The 15,362-nt window shown below is 42.9% G+C and overlaps 1 protein-coding gene and 1 long non-coding RNA gene across 2 annotated transcripts in view; both read left to right on the forward strand.

Moving 5' to 3' along the window:
- Positions 1-15,362, forward strand: part of LOC100745299 (single Ig IL-1-related receptor-like) — a 136,180-nt gene that overhangs the window by 44,222 nt on the left and 76,596 nt on the right. The window lies entirely within an intron of this gene.
- LOC117151786 overlaps positions 5,500-15,362 on the forward strand; it is an 11,565-nt gene continuing 1,702 nt past the window's right edge. The window contains exon 1 of the long non-coding RNA XR_004461908.1: positions 5,500-5,616. This is a non-coding gene — a long non-coding RNA (uncharacterized LOC117151786). The remainder of the gene's footprint in view (positions 5,617-15,362) is intronic.

Here is a 15,362-nt window from a genome sequence, read left to right on the forward strand (position 1 = left end):
CTCCGGCCGATAGCCGCCAGCCGAACCGCGCCGCAACATTTTTCTTTTCCCGCTCTTCCTACGCCAAGTGGGTGTCGGTCGAGACGATGACGACGACGACGAACGAACGAGAAGCGGTGCTGTCGACGAGGGCTCGCCGACGCGTCGATAAATTAACTTTTCGCCAGGCTTCTGGCTCTTTGCTCCTCCACGAATTCCAGAATTACGCGAAACGCTTCTTCAGCGAGAATATGCGTGAGTTGCACAACAACTTCATGGATGAAGGAAGGAAGGAAGGAAGGAAGGAAGGAAGGAAGGAAGGAAGGAAGGATGGATGGAAAGCTTCTCGATTCCGTAGACATTAATCGCGTTCGTTTACGCTCGAAAGGGGTACGCTCGAAGCGAAAAGTTTTCCCCCTCGAAGCATCACCGCTGCTGCGATCGTTGCTCGATTCTCCTTTCGTTTTTCCACTCGACTTCCTCTTTTCTTCTTTTCGCCTGGGTGCTCCGTTTCTCGAGAGTTATGGCTACAAGTTGTCGGTTAGTTGCCGACTCGGTCGCACCGATCACCAAAAGCAACCGCCTCTCATCTCGTTTTACACGCGATCTTCATTTGTTTATCGAAAACGGTTGAAAACCGAAATATTAGGTTGTCCGAGAAGTGTCTTTCTTTTACAGACACGTCTTTTACAACGATGCATCTTTATACAAACACGAGACCTAATCTGTCAAACGTTGTGATCTTCATCTTGATAAAACAAAATGGATCATACGTAATTCGATAAAATAATGTAAAACGGAAAAATGTTGTGCATCCATTATTTCCTCATAAAACGAAAGAAACTTTTCGGACGACCTAATACGTGCATATATTGGGTTGGCAGAGGGAACTCCGTCGAAAGCTACGGTCGTCGAATTGACACGTAGGTAGGTATCGTGGCGGAAACGGATCGGGAAAACGGAAAGTTTTCTCTTTGTAGAGAAACCGGTGTTTAAAACACGGAGGAAACACGGACTACAGCGTTCGTAATTCCACGGCGAAGCGCGTAAAAAAAGTCGGGCATTACCGGGCGAGTTGGTGCGAACGGAACTTTCGTAACGAGCTAATAATTACGATTTAACGAGCCACTGCATTCGATAGAAGTTCGATAAAGTTCCTGAACGTTGCGCCGCGTGATTCGTTCCACGTTGCTTGCCTTGTTGTGCCGATGTTTCGTAACTTTGCCTCGTAGTTTTCTCGCAACGTCTCGTCTCTTGTTACTTCCGTTCGATTTCAGCCTATCGTTATAGCGATTCAGCCCGTTGCGTCGCGTCGAACGTTTCGATCGAGCGACGAGAACCGACACCGGCCCGTTTCAGCTTTTGCGAGCTGTCGAGCGACGCCAGGTAATTTCCGTGTTCGAAATAGGTTGGCGGAACGCGCGAAGAACCGGAAGCAGCTGTCCCCGGGAACGGTAGTCTCTAGAAAGTTGAGAGAGCCGCGAGTGGGATGCACGTGCAATTGAATTAACTCGCAGATCCCAACGACTCTACTCGCTTCGAACCGTTCTATTTTGCCTCGCCTTTCCGCATTTCATTTTCTTCGCAATCTTCTCGTTTGATATTATTTGAAAATATCTAAATATTCACTGAGATTCGTTTCACTTTAGGCGAACTGCCGATTGGCCATTAACCTTCGATCTTTCATCGACATTTTCTCGTTGCTTCGGATTTCCTTTCTACGGATCTTTTCCTGTGTTCAAGGTTTCTTCGATTCGGTTTGGTTCGGTTCGGTAAAAGGCCGTGTCGTGTTCCCCGCCGCCGCGACGCAGCACGACGCCGTGAGGAAATTTCATCACGTGTGCCGGGTGTCGGAACGACCGCCGCTGTCTGCATACAAACCATCTTCGCGCTCCATACCGAGTTCACTCTACTCGCCTAACAGCCATTATTACCTGTCCTTTGAAAACAAACTACTCGACCTCTTTCCTCATCGTCCTACGTCGTAACCCGCCTCCCTTTTCCTCCCTCTTTCTCATTTGCCGATAATAATCCTCGCGCATGACCCATGCCTCTACCTTTCCTCGAACTCCCTCTCCTCTCCTCTCTTTCTCTCTCTCTCTACTCTTCCCTTTTCTTATCTCTTTCCTTTTCTCTCGTCTTCCGCGTTCGTCTCGTTCCGTCGTTCTTCCTTCTCCGTGGCATCCCGATGCCATACCCCAGCATCTTCGTCGCTGACTTTGCAGCCGATTTTTACCTGGAACAGTCTGCCCAGCCTCGAAATCGCCGGACCCTAAGGGTTGCTTCATCTCCACTCGTATACGTTGAATTACAACAGCGGTTTTCAAGCTTTCGCATCTTACGGTACACGTAAACCAACGTCTTGACGCGTTGATACCGACCTTCGGTCCCTGACGAAGGCTGCAATGAAACGTTGAGGATCTTTTTTCTCTTGTACACAGCTGCAACGAAACGTGGAGAATCCTTTTTCTCTTGTACACAGCTTACAGTCGGAAGCCTGGAGCGGTGTCGATAGCTGCAGCGTTGTCCCACAACAGTTCTAATTTGTCAGTTGATTTAACAATACTAATAGATCACCCTGGTACGTTACCAACGAAACAATACATCGCGAGCTCAAGATACCTACAGTCAAAGAAGAAATATCCAAATTCAGTAATAGATATGTCGGAGATGGAAGAACAGCGGGATTTCCCGTCTGGAATGTTGGGAAAACCCCCGATACCCTAGTCCAGACTTTTGCTATAGCTATACTTAAGTAATAAAAATAAGAAATAGTTTTAACGTTCCAGAGTCACTCTCTCGCGATCTCATCGACGAAAAGAGTAACGCCTTACGACCAGTGAACATTACGCGTCCGACTTAGATTTTGTGAGCACGTTCATCTATCATCCCGTCGACCGCGGATGCGTTATCGAACCTAGGATCATTGTCATTAGTTTCTCGAGTATCTAATTACCATGGTTACTTGTCCGGTTCTATGATAATCGTATTTGCACTAGTCAATGTCTTCTCTATTGCATAACGACTTCGTGTAATCCAAACGAAGATTCGTTTCACGCCCCTAACCCTAATTCTAATGTAAGTCTGACAACTCGGCTCGAAGTGACATAGCGGGTCACTAGACGTAGCCACGGTCACGGGAGGGACGTGTACCTGACAGAAGTATGGAATAATCACATGACTCTCCTTAAAAACAAAGATTGACCCGAGAGGTGGGGTCAGGAATATATAAGGGCAGTTTCATTTGGATTACGAGTTTGTTAGTTAGTTAGTCGTTGGACGAATTGCCGATTGAGTTATCCGAGTGGTGTATTACGTTGGTACTCGTCATCCCGTGGACTGTGGATTCGTTATCGAACCTGAATTCGTTGTAACCATCATCTCGACCATTCTATCGCCATTACTCATAGCCTCTTGTAGTGTCCACATTTGTACCGATAAACATTAGCTACACCCGCGACGGTAAAGTAAGTAAAGGTTCATCGAACGCCCCAAAATGCCAACCTGACTCCGACAGATATAACATAAGAGTTAACAACCACCAAAACCCACTAGTTATTCAATTACTTGACACCTCGGATCAAATCCGCAGGCTAAAAAGACGTTACCTTTAGATTTAAGCATTAGATTCAACTAGAATCAAACGCACGATAAACACTTATTAAACACGATATAGTACCACGACAGAAAAATTTACTTATAATTCCCAATGAGAATTGATTGTAAAATTCAGCCAAATAAAAAGAAAGAATTTAACAATATATAACATTTGCAATTAATTTAACAGTTAATCGTTACGTCGAATTCGTTTACGTACACCACGTATCGGAACTCTCGTTGACTAGGCGGTAGGTAGGAAAGAAAAAAGAGTAGGAAAACCGGAGCCGCGAGCGCCTTGGGGATTTGCCGAGCGGAGGTTTCGGATAAAGCGGGTAACTCGCGCGTGCACGAGAGTCGAAAACTGCCAATTAAAAAGGTGGGGCATACGTTTGAAAGATGGTTTCGAGGGTGCAATCTGCGAAGAGAGAAACTTGCGCCAAGTGGCGCAATTTCCTTGGCGGTATAATTCACCAGCGAGGCAAATATTTCCGTATTAGTGACTTTTTCGCGCGAACGATAACAGTTTCGCCGAACGAGAGATCGCGAGTCGTTCGTAACATCGTCAGGCCACGATCTCTAACCCTTTCGCCTTCTTTTCTGTTTCAGGTGAGTGATTTATATCGGTTGGACGAGGCTTCGCGAAAGCGAACACGCGCGGCCGCGTCTCACGGTAGGTGAGTTTTTTTCCGCTTTTTCATCCGACCCGGACCGAGGATTATGTTTTTAATCTGCATTAATGTTGCGGCTGCTGTGAAATTCTCTCTGGCGAATCGAGGGATGAAATTGAAACACGGAAACCAGCGTTGGAAAAAGTCATTTATAACGAGCTTGGTCCGATGTTCGGTTAACTCGATCAGAATATCGGTAATTTGATTGCGACGAATCGAATCTCGGGTACCTCGAAACGTCTCCGTGTTCGACTACGTTGTCGTTGCAGTCGCTGGAAACTCGAAACGTCTTTCGGAATCGCATCCGTGTTTACGGTAAACGTGACACGGAGTACGGTCGCTAATTCGCTGCAACTCGATTACGGACGAAGACAGGAGAAGGACGAGCGAGACCGACGAAACGACGATATTTCGCAGCTCGGCATTGTTTACGCGTCGCAGGAATCTTCCGCGAATTAATTATCGTCGCGTTGATAACCTCGATGTGCAGAGGTACGCGCAGCGAAATGAATCTCACTCGCCGCATCCAGGAAACAAAAGCATTCATCCTCGCTAAGTAGAAAAAGTTCCCCTCGACACCGTAAATTCGGAATGAAAACTAGCGGGGGCACTCCGCTTTTTCCTCGGCGACGAAAATGAGTCGCTGTGTGGCGAGAACATCGAAGAAGGATGAAACTCGTCGGACGCCTCGGGGATAAAACGCGTTTTCTGTTCCCGAAAGAGCGTCATTTGTACGTCTCGCGGTTTCCGATCGAAAGTGCATGAGAAACAGCGCGACGTCGACAGCAGGACGAATAGCAGAGACAGTTGCTAAGTTTGAATCGTTCGCGTCCGCGTGCTTCGCGTCGAACCTTCGGTGTTCCTGCGAGACGGCAGCCGGAAAAATCGTAGTTCAGCCGATCCGACGAGGCTGTAACGAACGTTCGCGATATGTATGTGTTTAATTTCGAGCTCGTGGTCAAGAAATAGTTCTAGTTTGCATCTATAACACAGTATAAATACTTATTTAACGTAACTAAAACGCGTTAATTCATCCTACATTTTCGTATTTCTGTATATTTACATCTAAATATACTTATGGTGCTGTCCAAAGCTACGATTATAACCGAAGACAACGAAACAGTCCACCACTGCAGCGATGTTATCTCACGTTTAATACGCGTGAAATTTGCAGTGCTTTATATATTTTTTGAATACATTTTTATATACAAATTAACTTACAAAAGAGTTATATTCTGATAATTGATCTATATTTACATCTTTGAAAATATGATTTTGTAATATTAATTTCTGTGTTTTTCTTGTATGATAATTTACAAAGCACTCGCCAAGATGCATTCTTGAATATAATTGATCTCATTTTCCAACAGTTCAAAATCAAGTTCATCTTCGTTTCAGCTAATTCCACATCCGAAAACCATTTTTTTAGATTTTCTAAACTATAATACTTTTGTCATGATCGTCGAATCCGAACTAACGTTGAAGACGTTGTCAGAACCATAATTTCGGAGGGATATGGCATTAAATATTTTGTCTCCGTTTTAAAGTCTAACGCTTTACACTTGCTAACAAACAGCACAAAGAACTAAAGAACCAACTTACGAACCAATATTGCACTCTCGTCAACTGGAGATGTCGAAATCTAACATAAACAGGGACTGTCGCCTCTCGCTCGCCACTAAAGTTGCAGCACGGAACGCCGTGGTCACTGAAAGTCTCCTCTCGAGTGTAAAGGATTAATGCCGAATGTATTACTAGTATGTTTTATGTGCTACAATATAGGGTATTATAATATATATAAATATTGTACTGTTAACACTAGAACTACCACAGCAGTCAAATTGACTGGTTTCATAATTTTATTTTAAAATTCCTATTTCATGTTATATTTTTTCCGCAATGATGTAATGACATTCTCGACGATAACTAAAGGAATAATATAATGAATTTTATTTTGCTTTTTATGTATTCAAACTGAAAATAATTTTGTATTAAGGCTTATACCAATAGCAGTCACAATGAATGGTACTTGTCGAAGTGGAAAAGGGTCCTGCAATCTGTTTATCGAACCCCAATTAACCAGTTTCCTCGTTTTGTACAACTTCCCACACGTTTTTCAAATTTTTACCACGTATCATTCGATATGATATCGATTATCAGGAAAATTCCGGATCGATCGCTGGATCGCTAGATGCTAACGCTAGAAATACCGCACCAGTCAAAAATCACTAGTTCTACAATTTTATAATGTGTCAATCTTCGTTTAGGTATCGTGGTCCCAGATGGATCGACAATACCAAAAATGTAGTACATAGCGTGGAACTCCTTCTGTAAGAAAGTAATAAATCAGTAAATATACAAATATTCTATTATTACGTATTTTCTAAAGTCCAGTCATTTTGACCGGTTTTGATAGAAATAGCTTCGTGTTAATTATTGATAGTTCTAGTGATATTATTGGATCGCTCGGAGAGTTCGTTCCGATTTACAATTCGATTCGATATATGTTTATCGAATTATACAGGTGTCATTTTGTTCCACAAGCTTTCTCCATCTTTCACGCAACTTGAATATTCCATTCTTGCAGAAGCTCTCAGGTATTTTTAGCGAATGGATCTTCCATACGATCTTTCATGTCGACCATATTCCTCAAAAATCGGGACGAGCTTTCCCAGCGACTCGGTACAACAGTTGATATTACAACTTTCCATGTGTAACCTTTGCGTATGTGAGCGACACCGTGCTATGCGATCAGCGTACGGTTAACGCAAATATGCCCAGTGATACGGATAAAAGCTGATCAAAGTCGACCCGTCACTCGACTGCCTCGAAAATCAAGCCGTTGTAAAATTCTAGAAGAATCGCGGTGATTCTGGGAAAATTATGGAAATCGATTACTTTCCTTTCGAGCGTCTAACACCGCCGCAAGCGTGCAAATGCGAAATACGTATCATTGAGATTCGCTTTCTTCCTGGCTTACAATGAAAATCGGCTCGAAATTCCTCATGGGCGACGAATAATCCGCAAAAGGAAAATCGGTTGTCGGGTAGGTCGAAGAGGATTGAAGAGGAGAGAAGAGATGGGAGAAGCCTGGAGTTACGCAGATCCAGCGGTCTGATTTTCCGGCTGTTCCAGTTTTCCACGAGAACGTATCGTTCGACTAGGAAGCGGAAAGGAAATCCTTTTTCCAGCCGACTATACGCTATACATTGGCCCCGGCTCCGGCGAAGAGCGGCGTTGAGCTTTTTGCAGCTTACAGTCCTCGTCTCTCTGGATTTCTTTCGCCCCGCTCGAGGATTTTCTTCGATCCCCTTCGATGCGCGAGAGAAACAGCAACGCGATTCCAAATATCTGCACTCTCGCCGATACGGAGAAAAATTGGTTCGTAACTGGTCGAGCTAATCGACTTGTAAACACTTAACCCCGTGAAGGTCGCGGTTGTTCGGTCAAATACGCGTTTTTGCAAATATAGCTGTTTGATAGTTAACTATGGAACGAGTATTGCGTGTGTTTGCGTAAATGCGAGAAAGAAGAGTATGGTAAAAATAGCCATTTTCGGTATCGATTGGAGTTGAAAAATTTATGCAGAATGTTTCCAAAAAAGGATGAAAAAATTGTGGAAAATGAATACAAACGCGTGAATATGATAGTGATCGATCTCACCTAAGCGGTACGTTTCATCTTCTTGTTTTCGGATATTGAATCATTCTCGAAATAATTAACGACAAAGTCAGTTGATGAATCGACCGAAGTTTGGAATCGAGCAAAGTACCATAAAATCGTTGTTGCATGATAACAACGATCGATAATGCGTTCACCGTTCTGCATCCGAACAAGTGTACCGTTTGCATATTCAAGGACTTAATGATCCGATCTCAGAATAAGAATGATATAAAATACATACCTATACGTTACGCATGTAAGTATTCTTGAAGTAGTTGTGGGAATTTTTAGTTGATGAAAAAAATGAAAGCAAAGAGACGATATCATTATCGAAGTTTCAGAGTAATCGAAACAATAACAATTCTTTTCTGTCGCAGCTGTGAACGCTGTTTATCATCGCAAGATAAATTAATCTTCTTGCAGTGGTAGGAATTGATTACGCTATCTAGCTTATGTTATAGTTGGTACTGAATTCGTGATAAGAGATTCTTTCTGTTGCATTTATTATCGAAAAATATCGGATAAATAATATTTTACTAAAATACAATTCTATTAAAAACTAAATTACATTTTCGACATTCCCATAGCTTAAAATACAATGTTCGGCCGAATAACATGTAACAGCGGCTACGACACGATTCATTGTTATTATTATTACTTGTTTCCACACGTAGGATGACCTCCTGTTGATTATTTAATTCTGTCCAGTGCGGAATTAGCCATGTTATGTATGGTTGATGAATTTTCAAACTCGATTTTCTAGAAATTTAAGCCGCAAATGAAGGAATTTTATTCTACATCTTTTTCTGATTTTTCCACAAACAATGACGTCGTATTCGCATTTACGCGTTATTCAGCCGAATCCTGTATTTCATACCTACACGTATTGATAGACAAAAGGAAAATCGGATTGGAAGCCATTCTTGCAAAGACGATGATAGCGCGCTGTGTTGGTCGCTGTTCGCATATAGCAACGTTGTTATGGTATTTTGGATTTGCTCGATTCCACTCTTCGATTGATTTACCTGCTGATTTCCCCACTGACTATTTTCAAGACGATTCGATATCTGAAGAATAAGGAGATGATGAAATGTAATAACGCCAAAGCGAGTTGTTTCATCACTATCCTATTCACACGTTTGAATTCGTTTTTGGCAACTTGCCCATTGTTTCTCGGGTAAGCGATACGAGCATTTTTTTGTTCCTTAGAAGACAAAACGCTTAAAGCTCTCGCCTGAATTTTCTAACTGCAAGCAACGCCAAAAATGACCACTTCTTTTAACAGTGTTCTTTCTACGCGTAGAACGTTATCGTTATTATTTGCGATGGAACGAGTCTCTACAGTGACTCACGAGCACTTTAGTATTCGACACTTAACGCAACATTTTTGTATGAATGTATTTTTTGAAATTTATGTACGAAACCGTATGAATACGTATGCAATACAGACCCGATGCACACGAGCAACGCGATCTGCAGACGGGCGGATGCGACGTCGCTGTGACTTGGCACCGGTTACGCTGCGTTAACGAACGTAGCCATTTGTATTTGTCGAAAGCAACTAAGAAAATAAAAGCAGCAACGACTGGATCATTGTATTATAATTAGAAGAAATATATCTCCGTCGTATTACTTGGAATAGTAGATTCAAATTATACGCTCAATTATGTAGATGTAAGAGCTGTCGGAAAGGATCTAATAGTCGTATGTATATTTGAAAGAAGCGGATTTTATAAAAACGTAGCCTTACGCTGGGGGCGGTTGGGGGATGGGAAAGAGTGGACGGATTGAACATGGAGCTTTAACGACCGAAGACATTCGATACTCTTCCGGTGTATGTATCTGGGTATGGAACGTCGGGCTGACGCGAAATACGTTAGCGTATAATGGACAAAAAGAGGAGAAAACGAGTGTAGGAGAGAAATCGAAGCCGAATAAGAAAGCGTGCAAACGCTTACGGCAGGTACATCGATTTTCCATAAGCGCTTCTCCGAAATGTCGACGCGACGCGTTGCAATGCGTTCCGTGAAAACGCACGGCCACGTGGCCTCTCGGAATCGATGGGTTTTATCGTGGTTGCCGGCTCGATAACCGCCACGAATTTATCGCTCGACCACCTCGAAACTCTACACGTCCGATTCCGTGGAAACGATTAGGGGGGCCCGCGTCGATCGATCGTCCGCTAAGTGGACGTCAACAAAAATTCGCTTCTCCGGTTACCTCGATCCTCTATCGAGGAAGCCACGATCGCGCGCGCCAGCTTGTTCCGTTCCGAGAAAAACCACTTTGCACCTGGTATGCGTGCCGCGCAAACCGAGCGATCGGCTCGCAAAGTCCACCGAAAACTCCTCCTCCTCTGCATGTTGCAGAACTTTCGCCGATAAAAACAAAAGCGAGCTCGATTAAATCCCTTTGGCTGGCCCGTGAAATCGAACTATCCCACTATCCGCCTGCACTCCGGAAAAACTTCTACCGAATTTCCTTAACCGACCGGTTAATTTCTCTTTACAAATAAAAGTTGTTCCGTCAAACGGAATAAATTATCGCTTCCATCGGAGTCCGTCGTTTTCCTTTCAACGGTTCCCCTACCAACTCGCTGCCTTCTTTTTATTTCCTCTTTCTCTTCCCCGAACCCATGCACGACGAAATTAGTTTACCTTCGATGTCGTTTCTCGGATATCTATCTACCGACGCCGATATCTCGGAATATGTGTGCATCATCATTTATTATATTTGTATAGACTATCTCAAGCTATTTGTTGGAAATAAGTATGGAACTCGAGTGATAAACAGCTATAAGCATTCCTTGCTTTGGTGGAAATTTCGCGGAGCATTTGATCTCAGTTACGGGAAAAAGTATAGAAACGTTCTTTCATTATAATTTTGAAAATATATTGATATTTTGATCGCTTTGTATCAGATGTTCTTATAACTACGGTGTATTTATACGACGTTTCCACTTCGTTGAATCGCGTTTCGTTCCATCGAGGTTACTTGTGCAGGAAAATCGTCCATCTTAAACTTAGCGTCGATCGACACTGACCTACCGTGAAGTGGCATTCGCGTGTTTCCAAGCTATAGACTGGGATGTCCGCGTCTATCATTGACCGGTGTTGTCTGCCAGTGCTTGGCGAACTTTCGTCGCGAACGTTGTAGATTTTCCATTCTCGCGACGATAATACGATGCAAATGAAGAAGAAGCTCGCGACGTAAAGCTACGCGGATGCCATCGCGGCTTTATCCCGATAATTAAACTAGACGATCGATCGACGTGCTCGACAATAAACAGCGGAAGAAAAGTCGCCGCGCGGCGAGGAGTAGGAGACCGATAAATGAATTCAACGACGAAAGTTTAAACGAGAAGGATCGCGTTATATAGAACGAGAGTCATCGACAAGAAAAAAGTTTTTATGAAAAGCAGCACTGTAGACGTAGTCGAAAAACACCGTACCCGGGGCACATCGGCCGAAAAACTTTCTCCCTCGGCGCAATTACAGGGTTATTTAGCATCCGGTCGAGCGACCTGCGCGGAGATTTACTCGTCCTGCGAGAACGAAAGTTTGCTCGTTGGGGAAAAGGCACGAGCTCGGCCGCATTTTACGAAAAATCCCTCCTTTCGCTACGTAACGTTCGGTTTTCGCGTAATGCGCCCGAACGAACCGAGAAATCGCCGCGGGCGTTTCGCTGCGGTGTCGATAGCCAAAGCGAGACGCGATTGCAATATTTTCTTTCAATCAGAATTCTAAAGCTTTCGGCTTTAGGTGACTTACACGTATGTCATGATGATGGTTCTACCGTACCTCGTTCCAAGTCAGCCGACCTCTGTCTTCTCAGTCTTCTAGGACTCTGTTCCTTCAGGAGTGATTGAACGAGAGGGTTGATGCGAACATCTACTCTGATGCGGTGGCTGTTGCTTTTTTCTTGTATCATCTCTACGATGAATAGGATGTCAAAGACATGGTGTTTTGTTTGGTATATACCATGGTGTATCTGTCATTGTACAGAACATTTTAGATTGCGATCTTTGTACGATGGCAGTATTGGATTTTCAAGTAGAACACCATAGTTCTATGCCATAAGTCCATATCGATATTATTATTGCTTCGTAAATAAGTACTTTACTCTGCAGTGGTGATAGTCTTGACTATTGGTATTTTTAAATTAATTATTAATTACATTACATAATTAAATTGATTACTAAAAAATAGTCATTTAGAAGTACTGCGATCTCACCGATTTCGATGACTTTTCTATATGTTGTAGAGAAATAAGGAACAACCTTTCCCGGTACATACAAACCCCGACCTTAATTTCCGACATATTTGCAAAAAATTGTCGGTACTGCTACGATGAATTGCACTTATAATTGCGCGTGTCAGTGACAGCGAACGCTTTGGCATTGATGGCGGTCAAATAAGATAACACCTGACCGAAACCTATATGGGCTATAAACAAAAGATAAGAATTGGGCCAGGTTATATCAGTGTTTATACCAGTTATTTTATATCAATATTAACGGATACGCTGCTACTCACACACACAATTTCTGCGACATATTAAAAAATCATGGGAAACGGCGAGGTAGCAGTATTTTTAAATAATTAGCAAAAGTTCTAGGCGGACGAGACGAGATTCGCGCGATGATCCACACGAGATTGGTCCGTATCTTGTTTTTTTATTCTTCCTCCTCTTCTTTTAATCGCCGACAGCACTTAAGCGACGGTCAGGTTTTTAAACGGCCGCAGACGCGACGAAAATATTCGAGCGAACGAGGAATTAGCAGGTCGTATCGCCGACGACTAAATGCGACTCTGTCGATGGGACGACAAAGAGAACAGGAGTACGGGAATTCGCTTATCGGTGGAACGGAGTCCATGGATCGAGTCGCGGCAGTTCTCTGTCGTTTTTCCTTCGACCGGCTGCCGACCAGACTGTGTAATTAGCACGAGTCGTAACGATAGCGTCGCGAGAGTAAAGAACCAGGATCCATCATTAGGAGTCTCTTCTCTGTTTCTTTTTCTTTTCGCAACTCTCCTCTTGTCCCGATGGCAATGTCTTGGCAAATCCTTCGAGAACCACACGACCTATCTGCTGCGTATCGACATCAAAGTTCGAACGGGTTTCGATTCTTCCTTCGGACGAATTCCGTTTCGCTGGACGCTTATACGCTTATACGCGTAAATGCTTAACACTTTGACTACCATAATGGTCATTGGTGACCGGAGCGCTTCAACTTGTTACAATTGTAAAAATTGAATGAAAATTGACTGTTAGGACATTTTGAATATAATCGATAAATAGGAGATACTTTGAAATAACAATTTGAACAATTAAACATTTTTATTAGGACATCAATAAAAAAAATAAGGACAAATCTTGCAGCTAACGGTGCACTGTGTTAAAACACTTTAAACATAAATGCGGTTCATCAATACAATCTGGATAATAGGTGGTCACCTTTTTGGTCCGATTCTTAGCAATTTTTGCTCCTAACTGTTTAACGTTTTTTTTATAGCACTCTCTGCAAAATTTTCGTGCCAGGTACGCTTGCCCTTCTTTCTTCTCCATTTCGCGTCGCAATCTTTGTCGAATAAGTATATTTGACGGTTCTGGTGAATGGCACTGTGTAAGGTGCGTTGCGAGTGCCATTCTAAAATCTGATACATTGATTTTTGTTTTTGTTGCTTGTTTATGGAGTATCATCGCGTTTGAAATTGATGTATTTAACAATAACTCTAAAGCTAATTTTATATACCAGTTGAGGGTTCTTCTATATGGTATAGAATATGCTATCGTTTGAACTGATAAATCTACAGCACATTTTCCTCTGTTGTAATCTACCATTACCATTGGTTTATCACAAATATTTTTTTTGTACCTCTACCATTTCAACCGAATGTTTCGTCGAAATCATAAAAATGTCACGCTTGTCTCTCAACCTTACTATTATATATAGAATGAGCAAATACTATTTACTTAATATCTTCTGCACGTTTCAACAATAAATTCTGGACGTTTTGTTTACGACGAAATAACGAATGCGAATGGTTTGTTGAAATAAACGAAGCCTCGTTATAATCTGTCGCTATCAACTGTTATCAAGGCGCCACGGTGGTCACGCGATAGCCACCAATAAGATAAACGGTCCATCGGGGAAGAATGTTGTCTTACATCATCAATGTATTATTATTTTGCCATTTTATGCTTTGAATAATAAAAATACTGCCGTGACGTCTTGAGCGAAACATGTGATTTCGGCGTGGCAGTCAAAGTGTTGTGATGTCGCAACGGTGCGATAACGGAGCAACCGTTTTACGAAAAATAACACCTTATGGTAGCTTATGGTACATTTCAGCCAACTGAACAGATGCTCGTTCTTCCCTCGCTTTAGTAAAGTTAGGACAATGCTATCTTTCTATTCAAAATCATAAACTGGTTGTTGACTGTCCTCAGTTCCTTAGCCTTATCAACTCCCATCCACCATCCTACTCCTCAAACTTCTGTTCCTTATTTTTTTCACTTAAATATCAGTATGCTGGCTGTTCTCTGTGCAACAGTTTTATCTTTTCCCCCACTGCAGACAGCGACCCGAGAAAAAAGATTTATGCAATCTTAGCCAAATCGAGCGGCGCGTAAACCTGCTTCCATGTACTTGTACACTTGTTTGTAATTCGTTTCACAGAATTGCTCTGATAGTTGTTCTCCTCGTACTTTATACCACGATCCTTTTATATAAAAGAGGTTTCTATCCGTTTGATTAATAAATTGCAGTTAAAATTAGACGTTAGAGATGAAAGCGTAGAGCAGCACTCGTTCGCTGTTCGACGATTACTCGGCGAAACAAAAATCGAACGTTCCAGTGCTGTGAAACCTCTCTAAGAATATTACAAAAATGCTTTTACACAATTCGGAACCTTGCGATTCAATCGTAATTTGTCTTTTTTTTTCGTTTTTAATAAACCAGCGAGTGTTCTGTGATGGATGGTGAAGAGCGGCCGATTCCGAGAGAAAAGCGTGCGACGAGAGGTTTCTATAACGAACGGAGGTCACGAATTACAGCGAGCGTAAAGGAAGCATCGGCATTCTGGCTCCGTACTCGAGTCCCCTTTTCAGGGCCTGGGTAATTGGATCGCTGCAATCTTGTCGAGCCTCGAGGACGATCTTTTCTTTTTTTTCCTATCGAATTACCGGAGAACGCGTGGCCTGCCACCAAATTGCCAACTGGCGGGCCGCTCTAATTGCGTCTAACTAATCCGTTAAACTAGAGATGCATCGAATTATATGGAGGGCGCGGCGAAATATCCGGCCCCGCCTTTTATACCTGAAATCCAGGTGGTTGCACATCGACGATCGTGCAACGATATCTATAGCGGGACCGCGACGAGATATTCGAGTTCGAAAGAGTCCTTGGCGCGTTTCCCTCTTAATATTCTCGCGGTTTCTCCGCGAGGC

This window comes from Bombus impatiens, unplaced genomic scaffold, assembly GCF_000188095.3.
Source record: "Bombus impatiens unplaced genomic scaffold, BIMP_2.2 scf_0434, whole genome shotgun sequence".
Classification (NCBI taxonomy): Eukaryota; Metazoa; Arthropoda; class Insecta; order Hymenoptera; family Apidae; genus Bombus; species Bombus impatiens.